Genomic DNA, 18,414 nt, shown 5'->3' with positions numbered 1-18,414 from the left:
GAGTGTTTTTAGATGAATAGATGACGTGAAGAAGGAGAGAAACTATTCTTCTTTAAAAAGCGATCGCAACCCTTGGCGTTCTGTGCATCCACATGGCCGCGCGGAAATAACCCACACCCGTGTGCTTCATTACAACAGAGCCATAGGGGCGCACGCACGCCCCTGTGCGCTCTCGGGAAAACACTCCTTCGACTCTGACTGCTCTTGCACGGGCGTGTGGAAAATACCCACGCCCCTGTGGCTTCTCTGGACATCCAAGAAAGATACCAAGTGTTATACACGCTCGTGCGGAAATTTTGCACGGGCATGGACATTCACATGCCCAACTCACAGAGGCAGCCACATGCCCCTGTGTCTTCTCGGGATGGAGAGAACTCCTCTGCAGAGTTTCACATGGGCGTGTGGAAATTACCCACGCCCGTGCGTGGTTCATAAGGTCACCCATAGGGGCGAGTCCACGCCCCTGTGTGCTCTCGGGATAATCCGCCCAACTCTGCAGTAGTTCACACGCCCATGCGGAAATTAACCACGGGCATGTGACAATCGTATGGTCGTTCACAGGGGCAGCCACACGCCCTTGTGCTTTCTCTGGATGAGCTCGTAGTGCAACACCAAGGGCGTGTCGAAATTCCACACGCCCGTGTGTTTTCTCTGTATGACTTAGAAAAATCTACAAGCTCTGTAGAAAATCTCTGAACATGTTTACACACTGAGAGCCTGCTCTATTATGCAAATTTTACCAGTGAAAAAACATGAAATAGAGCTCAAATGACCAAACTTTGCCAATTCCACATGAAAACACACAATGACTTTAAAAGCCCACAATAAAATTGCAGCACAAGCATCTAAAAATCAAGACACCAACACTTAACAAATTATTCATACAAACAACCTAACTAAAAGATAAGAAAATAGTAAACACTTGGGTTGCCTCCCAAGAAGTGCTTGTTTAACGTCACTTAGCTTGACATACCTTGTCTTACCTCACGGGGTTCATAGATGAAGGTTGCCCTCTTACCCATGGCTTGAAAGCATGATATGCAGAGTCTCTTGAGGGTAGAGGGTGTATTATCGGGCTTGGGACCACCTAGCAATGGTTCATCCAACTTCTTTGGCTCAAGTACATCTCCAACAGCCTTGGAGCTTTTCCGGTGGCGTCTCCTAGCCCTCTTCATTTTCCGGAGCACCTTCTTCGAGATCCTAGGGGTAGATGGTACTTCTTCCGTCGATCCAAGCATCATTACATCTTCATGTCCCTCCTCTTGGTCGAACAAACCTTTATACGGATCCGGATTGAACATTTCCTGCATGTATTCATCAATAATCTCATCAGTAGTGTCTAGAAAGTATAAAGTATCATCTAAGTCAAGAGAATGCCGCATGGCTTCAGCAAGGCGGTATGTGAGCTTATCATCTCCAACTCTCATTGTGAGCTCTACGCCGTCCATGGTAATCAATGCTTTGGAAGTCCGCAAGAACGGTCTCCCAAGTATCAAGGGTACATCCGCATCCTCATCGACATCTAGCACTACAAAGTCAACCAAAAAAATGTACTTGTCCACCTTGACAAGCATGTCTTCAATGATGCCTCTCGGATGTCGCACTGTTCGGTCTGCTAGTTGTAAAGTGATCCGAGTAGGCCTAGGCTCATCCAAGCCTAGCTTTTGAAAGAAGGTGTATGGCATGACATTGATACTTGCCCCTGAGTCTGCCAATGCCATTTCCTCGCCAAGATTGTCAATATTACACGGAATGATGAAGCTTCCCGGGTCTTTCTTCTTATTCGGCATGTTCTTTTGCAACACTGCCGAGCATAAAGCATCTAAAATCACTAAAGCAATTTCCTCCAACTGCCTCTTGTTAGTCAACAAGTCTTTCAAGAACTTCGCATACTTAGGCATTTGGGCCAATGCCTCAACAAAAGGAATATTGATGTGGAGTTGCTTGAACAAACTCAGAAACTTCTTGTCTTGTTCATCCCCTTGGTCATTTTTCAATCTAGAGGGATAAGGGATTCTTGGCTTGAAAGGTGGTGGTGCCACCTCTTTCTCTTTGCTTGTTTCCTCTTGTACCTCTATAACCTCGGGTGCGTGTTCTTTTGGCTTCTCACTCGGAAGCCTACCTTGAACATCACGACCATTTCTCAAAGTGATCGCCTTCACATGCTCTCTAGGGTTGGTCTCTGTATTGCTCGGCAAGCTTCCATGTGGCCTTTCGAAGAGAGACTTCGCAATTTGCCCCACTTGATTTTCAAGGTAATGTAAAGAGGCGGTGTGGCTGCGAAGTGTAGACTCGACTGATTCAAACCTTGTATTTGCAGATTGTATAAATATAGTCAAGTGCTTCTCTAGGTCACTCATTCGGGTTTCCAAATCTGAGACTCTGTTTTCCACCTAAGGGGCTTGTTGTTGTTGTTGGAAACTCGGTGGCCCCATGGCCTTTTGTGGACCTTAATTACTCCATGAGAAATTTTGATGATTCTTCCAACCCGGATTGTAGGTATTGCTATATGGGTTTCCTTGAGGTCTCATGCCATTACCTACAAAATCAACATTCTCCACCGAAGAAACATCACCAATAGAGATCGGGAAATCGGAGGGAGCATGTCCTCCACCACACCCGGTGCAATTAGTCACGGCCGCCACTCTGTTTGAAGTTAGAAGATCTAACTTCTTACTCAGATTCCCCACTTGAGCCACCAATGAAGTTACCGCATCTATTTCATGGAGACCGGCCTCCTTTTTCTTCTCCCTAGCATTCCATTGGTAGCTGTTTAACCCCATTTCCTCAATTAATTGACAGGCCTCATCAGGGGTCTTGCTACCTAAGGTACCTTCTGCTGTCGCATCCAAGAGTTGCCTTGTACTCGGGTTCAAACCATTGTAAAAGGTTTGAACAATCATCCACTCCGGGAATCCGTGTTGCGGGCACTTTCTCAGGAGCTCCTTGAATCTTTCCCATGTCTCGAATAGAGACTCCAATTCCAACTGAACAAAGTATGAGATCTCATTCCTAAGCTTTGCTGATTTTCTGGGAGTGAAATAACTGGCTAGAAAAGCTTCTACCATCTCCTCCCACGTGGTAATTGACGCTCTAGGTAACAAGTGTAGCCACTACTTCGCTCTCCCTATAGGGAAAGTGGGAAGGCTCTCAACTTGATGGCATCATCCGTCACTCCGTTTATCTTCATCATATCACACACCTCGAAAATGTTTTCTGTTGCTCATTCTGTTCTGCCATGTTTTCAGATCCTTCCACTTCCAAATCAGCTAAATTAGACTGTTCTTGCACAGGCTATTTCCCTTTTCTTCTAAGTGTACGTTCAAGATCGGGATCCCCTTCAATCAATATTGAGGGATTCTCTCGGGTCATAACCTGGAGCTGCACCTAAAAAGAAAGAAAAAGAAATTAGAACAATGATAGAATAAGAAGATAGGAAATAGAATGTATGGTGAAATAGCTAAGAAAATAAAGTGCAAAGTATTTCTAAACGCCTACACCCTGGCAACGGCGCCAAAAACTTGACAAGGTCCCCTTGCGTATATCCTGCAAGTGCAAGGGTTTGTCAAAGCAATAATACCGGATGAGCGGGTATCGAATCCACAGGGAGTAGGGGATAAAAACACTTAATTTGATTCTTAGCTATGGGAAAGATCAATAGTGATAAGTGTGACAATGATTCAATTCTCGACAATAAAAACAACAAGAAAGAGAGCAAAAGTAAAGTAGGAGGTAAGGCAATCCATAAAGATGGGGTACCCGGATAATACTCCGCCTAGGATAATCTTTTAAAGTGCAAGAACCCTCTATTATGCTTTCTAATCAATGCAATAGTGAGTCATGGAAATCCTTTAATACATAGTCCCAAATCTAAGGTCAACTTTGCCTAACTCTATACATGTGCCCGGAGGAGAGATTAGATAATCTCTCAACCTCGTACTCGCATAGAGTTGCAATGAGCTCTAGGGATTCCAAGTGATAAATCTCTTCCTAATTATAGACCTAACCCTTTGGTCTATGCGGAAGGTCACTAACCACGATTAAGCCCTAGATACTAAGATCACCTCAACGCTTCACTCCATTGCACGCGCAACTAAGCCCAAGCAGAGAATCATCCATTAGACTATTCACTCTATTATGGCTGCAAAGAACTCGAGGAACGGAGGTAGAATCTATCACGTCGGAGGGGAAAGGGGAGGCTCTGTACTTCTCGACTCATCCTCTCAACCCTCTCCAACCTAGCTTTGTCTAACGCTCGTGGTGTGTCACTCACTAACAAGGTTACCAACAAGAACTCTCAACCCTACTGTCACTCTAAGGAAAACATTCATACAATCAAGCATTCAAGGTTGGAACTCACAATAAACATCAATTTATTGAAAGCATTATAAAGAGATTCAAAGAAACGAATACATCCTAGGGTTCACAAATACCCAAGTACCCACTAGGGGTTTAGCTCTCCATGGAGCTAAGTACAATCAAAGAAATAGAATGTAAAAGCAATGAATCCATAAAGAAACCCCCTCGATGGTTGTGTCGATGGTCTTGTGGAGAGTCCTCTACTCATTGTCCAAGGATTCCCTCTCCGGTATAGGATACGCCTCGATGGAAGCTCTCCTACCAACCTTCTTCCTAAGGAATGACAATGTGAGCCGTAGAACCTCTCCAAAACCTTGGCCAATACCCCTCAAAATCCCTAGCCGAAGCCTTCTCTCCAGTTGGGGAAAAACATGGAGAAGAGAATACTAAAATCGGGGCTGAATCGGCTTTTTATAGGGCTGGAATCGGGCGACTATACGGGCGTGGATGCTTCACGCGACCGTACGGAATTTCCACACGGGCGTGGATAATTTCCACACGCCCATGTGGATTCTTTGAATTCCTGTTTTCTCAGCTATACAGTACTTACTACCGTGTTGCTACAGTATCCGTCTTGAATAGCTTCCCGAATCCATACTTTCATCGGAGTAACGCAAACGGGCACACATTCACGTCGTGGATCACTTGCTTCTTCAATGATAGACAAGTTGGTGGAGCTCTTGTTCTATGTGCATAAGTCGGAATGTTGGAATGTGACTGCCTTTGTGCCCCTCCAATTGGATGTGCCAAACTCGAATACGAGGAGGTTGGCACACACTCTAGCATCTCACACCCGACCTATGTCTTCGCGTTTGAACCTTAGCAAGATTTCCTCCAAAATCAGTGCATTGTGCTCCACATTAGCTTATTTTCTTCATACTCGGCCTCACAACCCTGCTTGCACAAAAGTAACATAAAAACACACGTATTAGTGTAAAACCCGAGAAAAGTAATGCTCAACATAAGGATGATGCTTCGCAATCATATCGCACAAGCACTTATCACTCTCAAATACGTTAAGTTTTGTAAAGATAACTATGGATTTAAGCTCACCAAGTTATGCAATTGCCTAGGGCAGCAACAACTGTGACAATCCACCATCAAGTTTTATCAAAGCAGCTACACAAGTCGAGCACATCAAGTTTTGAAATACAAGATTCAACACAAGAACCAAAAGAACTCCGTAAATCAAGAAGAGTACAACTGTTTAAAGCGTACAAAGTGACAAAGTTGCCACCACGGGGCATCATGGCCGGCTAGCACCTCATGGGTGGGTACAACATGGAGATAACACTAGATATAAAGAAAGAGGACATGACTCCCTTTCCTTTTGAGATTTGCCTCCAATGTTGAGCTCCGTGTTCTAGCACCACTTTAGTTGTGCCTCTGACTTGTTCTTTGATGCCTTAGAAGGCGTAGATAAGCTTTATCTTTCCTCTCATCAATATCCTCTGGTGGAGAAAAAAGATCCCCGACAGAGATGGAAAAGAAACCCTAAAAACTGAAGTGAAAAAGAGAGGATTCGGGCTTGACACAGTCTACGCATGAGCATGTCTACACCGTGTCATGTCGGGAGAGAACTGAGTGCAATAGGATGCCTTTGCCTGAAAGATTTAGTGGAAGGGACACGATCGTGTCTTAACCATGTAATGATGTGACACGAGCATGTCAAGAGCACCCAGCTTGTGTTGCCGATTCTCCAATAAAATTGCTTTTGGCCTGGGTTTTCAGTGGTATGGACACAATCGTGTCTTGACCGTGTCCAGCCCGTGTCCAGCTTGAGTACTTGAGCTCTTTTTAAATATTCTCTCATTTTCTTCTAGATTTCACTCCAAATTATATCGAGCGCCTATTCCTGCACATATAACAAACATACCCATAATAGCACTGCTCATGCATAAAAGTAAACTTGAAAACAAGGAAAATGATGGATTTACGGCATGGAAACATATTTACAAAGTGAACTCATCAAATACCCCCACAATTGAATTGTTGCTTGTCCTCAAGCAATCACAAACTCTTAATAACAAAGAAAATGAGTGTAGTGCTTCCAATCTCAGGAAGAAGGTGATGAAGGTTTTAAACAGAAGGAAAATATGGTTGTTAGTAATATGAATGCACAAGAACGAATATACTTTCACTTCCAAAACATAGTGCGTGTGTGGTTAAAAACCCTAACTTACGTTCCCCACAGTCATAAGAAATTGCAAACTAAAATATATTCAACATATAGTAGCTTCATACACCCCAGTGGTAGCCTTTTCCCCAGTAGGTCGTCAAATGTGCATTTATGATGCCCAAAATTTGACTACTCATGAGTGGCTTTCAATCATCTAAGGTTATAGCTCTTTCTACCATCTTTTCACAAAACTAAACTTTACAAGATCATTGGTAGGGCATTCCTGAAAAGGAATCCGACTTTCCAAATATATATATTTATTAACACAAAACATGTTGAACAAAAGTAGGGTTTGTTGACAAGAGTTTTATATTAAGGAAGTAAAAGAAAGTCGTATTTTTCCTTTTCAGAATGTCTCATATTTTTCAATGAAAACCCTAATCTTATGTGTTCTTTTTAGAATTTCTTCTATTTTTAAATCAAAACCCCAACCCCATGTTTTCTTATAATAATGTCTCAAATTTTCAATCAAAACCGTAATCATATGTTTTCTTTCAGGATGTCTACTATTTTTGAATTAAAACCCTAATCCTATGTTCTATCATAGTAACATCCCCTATTTCTCTATCAAAACCCTAATCCTATATTTTCTTTTTGGAAAGTCTACTATTTTTTTAATCAAAACCCAAATCTATTTTTTCTTAGTGTAATGTCCCCTATATTATAATAAAAACATTAATAATATGTTTTCTTTACGGAATGTCTCCTATCTTTCAATCAAAATAGGAGGTAAAAAAAGAAAAATAAGGATTAGGATTTCGAATAAAAAATAGCAGAAATTCTGAAAAGAAAAGATAGTATTAGTGTTTTGATAGAAAATATGAGACATTACTAAAAGAAAAAATAGAATGAGGGTTTTGTTTGAAAAATAGTAGACATTCTGAAAAGAATAGAAAGGATTATGTTTTTTATTGAACAATAAGGGAAATTGCCAAAAGAAAACTTAGGATTAGTGTTTTGATTCAAAAATAGTAGTAATTCAAAAAAAGAGCATATGATTAGGATTTTGATTGAAAAATATGAGGCATTTTGATAACAAAACATAGAATTAGTGTTTTGATTGAAAAATATGAGATATTCTGAAAGGAAAAAGTCGAATTAGGGTCTTGATTAAAAATTAGTAGACAATCCCAAAACAAAAGCTTGGATTTGGTTTTTGAATTAAAAAATGAGACATTTAAAAAAAAACAAAGAATTAGGGTTTCGATAGAAAATTAAAAAATAGGACACATTTTGATAAGAAAACATAGAATTATTGTTTTGATTCAAAAAATAGGAGGCATTATGAAAAGAAATTATAAGATTAGGTTTTTGACTAAAAAATAGTAGGGATTAGGAAAAGAAAACATTGGATTAGGCTTTTCATTAAAAACAGATAAATTTGTGACATTAGGAAAAAACATACAATTATTGTTTTGATTGAAAATTATGAGACAATAGTATAAGAAAACATAGGATTAGAGTTTTTATTATAAACCAAAAAATAGAGGACATTTACTGAAGAAAACATAGGATTAGAGTTTTGATTAAAAAATAATAGACATCCCCAAAAGATAACATACGATTAGGCTTTTGATTGAAAAATAGAAGCCATTCCAAAAAGAATAAAAAGGATTATAGTTTTGATTGTTAAATATGAGATATTAAAGAAATAAAACATAAAATAAGTGTTTTGATTCAAGAATAGTAGACATTCCCAAAAGAAAACATAGGATTAGGATTTTGTTTGAAATATATGGGACATTATTATAAAAAAAATAAGATAAACCCAAAAAAAAAAATAGGACTACGATTTTGATTCGAAAATAGTAAGGTTTTGATTAGGGTTTTTATTTGGAAATGTCCTAATCCTATGTTTTCTTTTTGGAATGCTTGCCATTTTTGAAATAAAACACTAATCGTATACTTTGTTGTGTAAATGTCTGTTATTTATGAATCAAAACAATAATTGTGTGTCTTCTTTTGGGAATGTCTCATATTTTCCAGTGAAAACCTTATCCTGTGTTTCTTTTGGAATGTCTCTTATCTTTCAATCAAAACTGGAATCGTATGTTTTCTTATCTTAATGTCTCTTATTTATCTTTTTTAAATCAAACCCTAACCAATGTTTTCTTTTTGGAATGTTTATTATTTTTTAACAAAACCCTAATCCTATGTTTTCTAATAGTAATGTCTAATATTTTTTAATTAATCAAAACCCTAATCCTATATTTTCTTTTTGGAATGTCAGCTATTTTTTAATCAAAACCATAATCCTTCCTTTTTTTTTCCGAATGTCTCCTATCTTTCAACCAAACCCCGAATCCTATGTTTTCTTTACTAAATGAATGCTATTTATTAGCTTTGAATCAAAACCCTAACCTATGTTTTCTTTTCAGAATGTCTCCTAATTTTATTAAAAAATCTAATACTTTCTTTTCTTTTCATAATGTCTATCATTTTTGAATCAAAACTCTAAGCTTATGTTTTCTAATAGTAATGTCTCATATTTTTCAATCAAAACACTAATCCTATGTTTTCTATTTGAAATATCTCATATTTTTCAATCAAAATCCTAAACCTATGTCCTCTTCTCGGAATGTCTACTATTTAAATCACAACCATAATCTTATGTTTTCTTATAGTAATGTGTCGTATTTTTCAATCAAACCCTAATCCTGATCTTATTTTTTCTTTTTTGAAATCTCTCATATTTATGAGAAAAGGAGACATTTCCAAAAGAAAACATTATTAATTCTATTGTTCAATCAAAACCTGAATCCTATGTTTTTCTTTTTGAAATGTCAAATATTTTTTTATCAAAACCCTAATATTAATTTTTTTTTTGGGAATGTATGTTTTTTTAATAAAAAATCCTAAGCCTAAGTTTTATTTTCGGAATGCCTCATATTTTTTAATTAAAACCCTAATCTTATGTTTTCTTTTGCATATGTCCCCTATTTTTAATATGTTTTTTTTGGAAATGCCCATTATTTTTCGGTTTTTAATCAAACCCTAATAATATGTTTTCTTATAGTAATGTCTCATCTTTTTTAATCTAAACCGTCATGTTATGTTTTATTTTTGAAAGGTCTCATATATTTCAATCAAAGCTCTAATCTTATGTTTTCTTTTCAAAATGTCTAATCCTATTCTTTGTTTTCTTAATGCCTCATATTTTTGAATAAAAATACTAATCATATATTTTTTTTTTCAGATTGCATAATATTTTTGAATCAAAACATTAATCTAATGTTTTCTTTTGGGAATGTCTCCTATTTTTCAATCAAACAAATAATCATATATTTTCTTTTTGTAATGTCTCATATTTTTTAATCAAAAACCTAATCCTAAGTGTTTTTAGAATGCCTCCTATTGTTTAATCAAAACTAAAATCCTTTATTTTCTTTTCAGAATACATAAGATTCAAGTTTTAATAGGTAAGATTCAGCTTTTGATTGAAATTTAGGAGGCATTCTGAAAAGAAAACATAGGAGTAGTCCTTTGATTCAAAATTTAAAAATAGGTGGAATTCCAACAAGAAAATATAGAATTAGTGTCTTGATTGAAAAATATGAGATATTTCGAAAACAAAACATAGGATTAGGATTGGCGTTTTGATTGGAAATGTCTCCTAACTTTTAGTTTTTAATCCAAACCTTTATCTTTTTTTTTTTTTAAAAGTCTGCTATTTATGAATCAAAACAATAATTGTATGTCTTCTTTTTGGGAATGTCACATATTTTTCAATCAACACCTTGTCCTATATTTTCTTTTGCAATGTCTCTTATCTTTCAATAAAAACAGAAATCATATGTTTCCTATCTTAATGTCTCCTATTTATCAGTTTTGAATTAAATCCTAACCTATGTTTTCTTTTAGGAATGTTTAGTATTTTTCAACAAAAAAACTATCCTTTCTTTTCTTTTGAGAATGTCTCCCATCTTTGAATCAAAACCCTAATCCTATGTTTTCTTATAGTAATGTTTCATATTTTTAAATTAATCAAAACAATATTCCTATATTTTTTTTTGGAATGTCTGCTATTTTTTAATCAAAACCATAATCCTTGCTTTTCTTTTAGGAATGTCTGCTATCTTTCAATCAAAATCAAAATCCTATGTTTTCTTTACTTAATGTATCCAATTTATTAGTATTGAATCAAAACCATAACCTATGTTTTATTTTCAGAATGTCTCCTAATTTAAATCAAAACCCCAATACTTTATTTTTTTTTTGGAATGTCAACCATTTGGGATCAAAACTCTAATCCTATGTTTATTTTTATAATAATGTCTCATATTTTCAATCAAACATTAATCCTATATTTTCTTTTTGAAATATCTTATATTTTTCAATCAAAATCTTAACATATGTCTTCTTTTTCAGAATATCTACTATTTTTGAATCAAAACCATAATTCTACATTTGCTTGTAGTAATGTGCCATATTTTTCAATCAAAACCCTAATCATAATCTTATGTTTTCTTTTCAAAATCTCTCATACTTTTGTAAAAAGGAGAGATTTCCAAAAGAAAACATTACTAAACTTATCTCTCAATCAAAACTTGAATCCTATGTTCTCCTTTTTGAAATGTTACATATCGATCAAAACCCTAATCTTATATTTTTTCTTTAGAGAATATCTATTTTTTAATAAAAAATCGTAACCCTATGTTATCTTTTCATAATGCTTCATATTGATTAATCAAAACCCTAAATTTATGTTTTTTTTTAGAAATGTCTGCTATTTTTTGATATGTTTTCTTTTGGAAATGTCCCTTATTTTTCGATTTTAAATCAAACTCTAATCATATGTTTTCTTATAGTAATGTCTCATCTTTTTCAATCAAAACCCTCATGTTATGTTTTATTTTTGAAATATCTCATATGTTTCAATCAAAACACTAATCCTATGTTTTCTTTTCAGAATATCAAAACTATGCTTTCTTTTGTTACTGCCTCATATTTTTGGAATGAAAATCATAATTCTATTTTTTTTAGAATGCCTAATATTTTTGGATCAAACCCTATTCTTTTTTTTTTAGAATGTCTCCTATGTTTTAAGCAAACAAATAATCATATGTTTTCTTTTTATAATGTCTTATAATTTTTAGTCAAAACCCTAATCCTAAGTTTTTTTGTGGAATGCCTCTTATCTTTTAATCAAAAACAAAATCCTATGCTTTCTTTTCGGAAAGTATAGGATTCAAGTTTTGAAAGGTAGAATTCAGGTTTTGATTGAAAGAAAACATAGGATTAGTATTTAGATTCAAAATTGTGCCAGGAGGTACCCTAAAAATATATATAGGATTGTTCACATAAAATTATGAGACAAAAAGAAAATAAGTAGAATTAGGATTAGCGTTTTGATTGAAAATATCTCCTAACTTTTAGTTTATAAACATAACTCTAATCCTAGGTTTCCTAATAGTAATATCCCCAATTTTTCAATCAAAACCCTAATCCTATGTTTTCTTTCCGAAATACCTCATATTTTTCAATTAAACCCCTAATCTTAGTTTTCTTTTTGGAATGACTCCTTTTTTTAAAACAAAACCCAAATTGTATGTTTTCTTTTCAGATTAGGAAGATGATTCAAAAATAGGAGGCATTAAGAAAAGAATGCATACAATTCAAGTTTTGATTGAAAGATGGGAGACATTTCGAAAGAAAAAAACATAGGTTTAGGGTTTTAATTGAAAAATATAAAATATTTTGAAAAGAAAACATAGGATTATGTGTTTGATTGAAAAATATGAGATATTACGGAAAGAAAATATAGGGTAATTGTTTTGATTCTAAAATAGCAGACATTCCCAAAAGGGAACACGGCATTTGGGTTTTGATTGAAAAATATGGGACATTATTATAAAAGAATAAAACATTCCCAAAAAGCAAAAATAGAATTATGGTTTTGATTTGAAAATAGTATTGTTTTGATTAGGGTTTTCATTTGGAAATGCCCTAATCCTATGTTTTCTTTTAAGATAGCTTGCAATTTTTGAATAAAAACACTAATCCTATGTTTTTTTTTTTGAAATGTCTACTATTTACGGATCAAAACAATAATTGTATGCCTTCTTTTGGGAATGCCTCATATTTTTCAATCAAAACCTTATCCTATATTTTCTTTTCGAATGTCTCTTATTTTTCAATAAAAATTGGAATCGTATGGTTTCTTATCTTAATGTCTCCTATTTATCAGTTTTGAATAAAACCCTAACCTATGTTTTCTTTTCGGAATATCTACTATTTTTCAACAGAAAATATAATCCTTTCCGTTCCTTTTAGAATGTCTCCCATCTTTAAATCAAAACCCTAATCCTAGGTTCTTTTATAGTAATGTCTCATATTTTTTAATTAATTAAAACCCTAATCATATGGTTTCTTTTTGAAATGTCTGCTATTGTTTTAATCAAAACCAAAATCCTTACTTTTCTTTTCAGAATATCTCCGATCTTTCAATCAATACCCGAATCCTATGTTTTCTTTTCAGAATGTCTAATCCTATGCTTTATGTTTTTAATGCCTCATATTTTAAAATCCTAATCATATAATTTTTTCATTAGAATGCCTCTTATTTTGAATCAAAACCATGATCTTATGTTTTCTTTTGGGAATGCCTCCCGTTTTTCAATCAAACCAATAATAACATGTTTTCTTTTCGTAATGTCTCATATTTTAGAATCGAAAACCCTAGCCAAGTAGGAATGCTCTCCAATAATCAAAACCAAAAATCCTATGTTTTTCTTTCGAAATACATTAAAGTATTCAAGTAGATTCGGTGTGCGTGAAAGATAGAGCCCACAAAGACATAGATTGCGGTTTTGACTCAAAATAGAAAATAGGTATTCCAAAATATAGGATTAGCGTCTTGATTGGATATGACATTTGAAGATAAGACTAGATTAGTACTTTCATCAAAATGTCTCCTACATTTTAGTGTTTTAACCAAACCCTAGTCTCGATGTATTTCGACTCCAAATTTCTCCAATTCTTCAATCAAAAACCGTAATCCTATGTTTTCTTTACTAAAATGCCTTCACATTTTTCAAATTGACCTAAATCTTATGTTTTTTTTTGGAAATGTCTCCTATTTTTAGTATGTTTTCTTTTGGAAATGCCTCCTATTTTTTAGTTTTTAATCAAACCCTAATCATATGTTTTCTTATAGTAATGTCTCATCTTTTTTAATAAAAACCCTCTTGTTAAGTTTTATTTTTTAAATGTCTCGTATATTTCAATCAAAATCCTAATCCTATTTATTCTTTTCAGAATATCTAATACTATGTTTCTTTTTCCTAATGCCTCATATTTTTTGAATAAAAATCCTAATCATATTTTTTTTTTCAGAATGGCTTTTTTTTTAATCAAAAACCTGATCTTATATTTTCTTTTTAGAATTTCTCCTATTTTTCAATCAAACCAATAATCATATGTTTTATTATCGTAATATCTCATATTGTTTAATCAAAACCCTAATCCTAAGTTTTTTGTCAATGACTTTTATTTTTAATCAAAACCAAAATCCTATGTTTTCTTTTTGGAAAACATATGATTCAAGTTTTGAAAGATAGGATTTAGGTTTTTGATTGAAAGATAGGAGGCCTTCCCGAATAAAAACAAAGGATTAGTGTTATGATTCAAAATTGAAAAATAGGAGGCATTCCAAAAATAAATCATATGATTAGGGTCTTGATTGAAAAATATGAGACATTTTGAAAAGAAAACATTGGATTAGGATTAGCTTTTTGATTGGAAATGTCTCCTAACTTTTAGTTTTTAGTCCAAACTCTAATCCCATGTTTTCATGTAGTAATTTTTCCAATTTTTCAATCAAAAACTTGATCCTATGTTTTCTTTCAAAAATGTCTTATATTTTTCAATTAAAACCCTAATCTTATGTTTCTTTTAGAAATGTCTGCTATTTTTAATATGTTTTCTTTTGAAAATGTCCCCTATTTTTTTGTTTTTAAGCAAACCCTAGATCATATGTTTTCTTATAGTAATGTCTCATGTTTTTCAATCAAAACCCTCATGTTAAGTTTTATTTTTGAAATATCTCATATATTTCAATGAAAATCAGTAATCCTATGTTTTCTTTTCAGAATGTCTAATCCTATGCTTTTTTTTCTTAATGCGTCATATTTTTTGAATAAAAATCCTAATCCTATATCTAAAATGCCTCTTATTTTTGAATCAAGACCCTGATCTTATGTTTTCTTTTGGAAATATCTCCTATTTTTCAATCAAACCAATAATCATATGTTTTGTTTTCGTAATGTCTCATATTTTTTTAATCAAAACCCTAATCCTAGAGTTTTTCTTTTGGAATGCCTCCTATTTTTAATTAAAACCAAAAATCCTATGTTTTTCTTTTCAGAAAATATAGGATTCAAGTTTTAAAAGGTAGGATTCAGGTTTTGATTAAAAGATAGGAGGCCTTCCAAAAAGAAAACATAAGAATAGGGCTTTGATTCAAAATTGAAAAATAGGTGGCATTCCAAAATAGAAACATAGTATTAGGGTCTTGATTGAAAAATATGAGTAATTTTGAAAAGAAAACACAAAATTACGATTAGCGTTTTGATTGGAAGTGTCTCCTAATTCTTGTTTTAATCCAAACGCTAATCCTACATTTTCTTATAGTAATTTCTCCAATTTTTCAATCAAAACCTTAATCCTATTTTTTCTTTCCCAAATGTCACATAGTTTTCAATTAAAACCATAATCTTATGTGTTCTTTTTGCAATGGCCTATTTATCAATCAAAATACTAATCATATGTTTTTTTTTTCTTAATGTCTATTAATCTGATGTTTTCTTATAGTAATGGCTCCTATTTTTCTGAATGACTCCTATTTTGAATAAAATTACATAATATTGTCTGCTTGTTTTTAATAAAAACTCTAATCCTGCATTTTCTTTTAGAAACGTCCCATATTTTTTTGTTTTAGTCATTACCCTAAACCTATGTTTTCTTATAGTATTGTCTTATATTTTTCAATAAAAATACTAACCTATAATTTTCTTTTAAGAATGTCTCCTATTTTTCATTCAAAAACCTAATCCTATGTTTTTTTTTCCCATAATGTGTCCTATTTTTCTATTTTGAATCATAACCCTAATTGTTTATTTCCATTACAGAATGTCTCATTTTCTTAAATCAAAATCGTAATCCTATCGTTTGTTTTGGCCATCTCTTCCTATGTTTTCTTTTCATAATGCCTCATATTTTTGAATAAAAATCCTAATCTTATGTTTTCTTTTAGGAATGTCTCCTACCTTTCAATCACAACCTTAATCCTATATTTTTCTTTTTCGAAATGTCGCATATTTTTCAATCAAACCCCTAATCATTTGTTTTCTTTTCATAATGTCAACTATATTTTGAATAAAAAAACCTACTGCTATGTTTAAATAAAGTAACATTTACTATTTTTCAATCATGACCCTAATCATATGTTTGCTTTTTGGAATGTATGCTATTTTGTAATCAAGACACTAATACTATGTTTTCTATTTGGAATGTTTAATTTTTGTCAGTTTTCAATCAAAACTCTAATTTTATGTTTTCTTATAGTAATGTCTTATATTCTTCAATCAAAACAATAATCAAATATTTTTTTCGCAATGTCTACTACTTTGAATTAAAAGCCTACTCCTATGTTTTTTTTTTTTTGCGATATCTTCTATTTTTTAATCAAAATACTAATTCTATATTTTCTTTTCGGAATGTCTCCTATTTATTAGTTTCAATCCAAAACCAAATCTTATGTTTTATTTTCCAAATGTCTCCTACTTTTCAACAAAAACACTAATCCTTTGTTTTCTTTTTAGTACGTTTCTTATTTTTTAATCAAACCCTAATCGTATTTTTTTTTCAGAATGCCTCTTGTTTTTTATTTTTGAATGAAAACCATAATCCTTTACTGGCTTCTCAAAATAACTCTTATTTTTATATCTAAACCCTAATCCTATGTTTTCTTTTCGATTTGTCTCCTATTTTTCAACTAAAATCCTAATTTTATGTTTTCCTTTCGGAGTGCCACATCAATTATGTTTTTCAATCAAAAACCTAATTTTATTATTTCTTCTAGAATATCTTATAGTTTTGAATGAAAACACTAATCCTATGTTTTCTACTCGAAATGTCTCCTATTTTTTGGTTTTGCATCAAAACGCTTATCGTATGTTTGGTCAGTTTATAATAAAAACTCTAATTTTATGTTTTCTTTTCAAAATACTTGCTTTTGTTAATTAAAACTCGAATTTTATGTTTTCTATTGGTAATGTCTCCTATTTTTCGGTTTTGAATCAAAACCCCAATGCTAAGTCTTACTTTCAAAATGTCTCCTTTTTTTTATTTTTTAATCAAAACCGTAATTCTATGTTTTCTTTTCAGAATGTCTAATATTTTTGAATCAAACCCCTAATCCTATGTTTTATATTCGTAATGTCTCCTATTTTTGGATCAAAGACCTAATCCTATGTTTCTTTTCTGAATGTCTCCTCTTTTTTTGAATCAAAACACTAATCTTATGGTTTCATTGAAAAATAGGATTTAGTATTGGCTGGCAATTTTAATCAAAACACTAATGCTATATTTTCATTTTGAAATGTCTAATATCTTTAAATCAAAACACGAATCCTATGTTTTCTTCTAATGTTTAAATCAAAACACTAACTGATTTTTGTTTTCGTAATGCCTCATATGTTTCCTATTTTTAATTGAAACACTAATCCTCTCTCTCGTAACGTATCTTATAACTCAGCCGTGAATAAAAATCTAAATCCTTTGTTTCCTTTTTCATAATGTCTCATTTTCTAAATCAAAACATTAATCCTATCTTTTTCAATGTCTCGCTAATTTTTAATCAAAAACCCATATTTTATGTTTTCTTTTCAGAATATCACACATTTTTCATCCAAAACCCTAATTATATTTTTCCTTTTTCGAATGCCACCAATTTTCAATCAAAACATAAATCATATGTTACTTATTCGAATCTCTCTATCTTTTTAAATCAAAACACTAATCGTATGTTTTCATTCTTTGTAATGTGTTCTCATTTATAAGTTTTTTAATCAAAAACTTTAATTTTTCTTTTTCCTTTCAAAAATATCTCTTATTTTATAATTAAAAACACTACTCCTATGGTCTCTGAATGTCTACTATTATTGAATCAAAATCATAATCTTATGTTTTCTTATGACTATTTTTCTTTTAGTAATGTCTCCGATTTTTCAATCAAAATAATAATCCTATTTTTTTTTTTGAATCAAAACCCGAATCATATTTTTGAATCAAAACCCTAATCTTATGTTTTTTTTTCGGAATATCGTTATTTTTAATAAAACCCTCGATCCCATGTTTTCTTCGAAATATCTCATATGGTCTTTGAATCAAAAATCTAAATCCTATGTTAACCTTTGATAGTGCGATATTTTGCAAAGAATACATGAATCTTATGTTACTTTTTGTTAATGTCTCCTATGTACTAGGTTTTGAATCAAAACCATAATCAAGGCTTTATGAATGTCTTCTGGTTTTTAATCAAAACAATAATCGCATGTTTTCCTTTCTTAATCTTTCATATTTTTAATCAATTTAATCCTATGTTTCTTTTCGAATGCCTACTATTTTTAATCAAACCCTACTCCTATCAATTAAAAATTCTAATCGCATTTTTAAAATTAAAACCCTAATCCTTTGTTTTTTTTTTCATAATGTCTCCCATCTATCAATCAAAAACCCTCAATCCTATGTTTTATTTATTTATGTCTACTATTTATTAGTTTTTGAAATCAAAAACTAATCTTTATGCTATGTAATGTTCTCATATTTTTCAATCAAAACCCTAATCTTTATGTTTCTTTACGAATACTCTATGT

At 32.5% G+C, this 18,414-nt stretch overlaps 1 non-coding gene across 1 annotated transcript; it reads left to right on the top strand.

Annotated features, from left to right (window-relative positions):
- Positions 1-2,913: 2,913 nt before the first annotated feature.
- LOC120252045 lies at positions 2,914-3,020 on the top strand. Its single transcript, XR_005533597.1, has one exon. It is a non-coding gene; the product is annotated as a small nucleolar RNA R71 (small nucleolar RNA).
- Positions 3,021-18,414: the final 15,394 nt, after the last annotated feature.

This window comes from Dioscorea cayenensis, chromosome 20 (assembly GCF_009730915.1).
Source record: "Dioscorea cayenensis subsp. rotundata cultivar TDr96_F1 chromosome 20, TDr96_F1_v2_PseudoChromosome.rev07_lg8_w22 25.fasta, whole genome shotgun sequence".
NCBI classification, from domain to species: Eukaryota; Viridiplantae; Streptophyta; class Magnoliopsida; order Dioscoreales; family Dioscoreaceae; genus Dioscorea; species Dioscorea cayenensis.
Note: the sequence above shows the minus strand (reverse complement) of the source record. Positions and strands in the feature narration are given on the sequence as shown.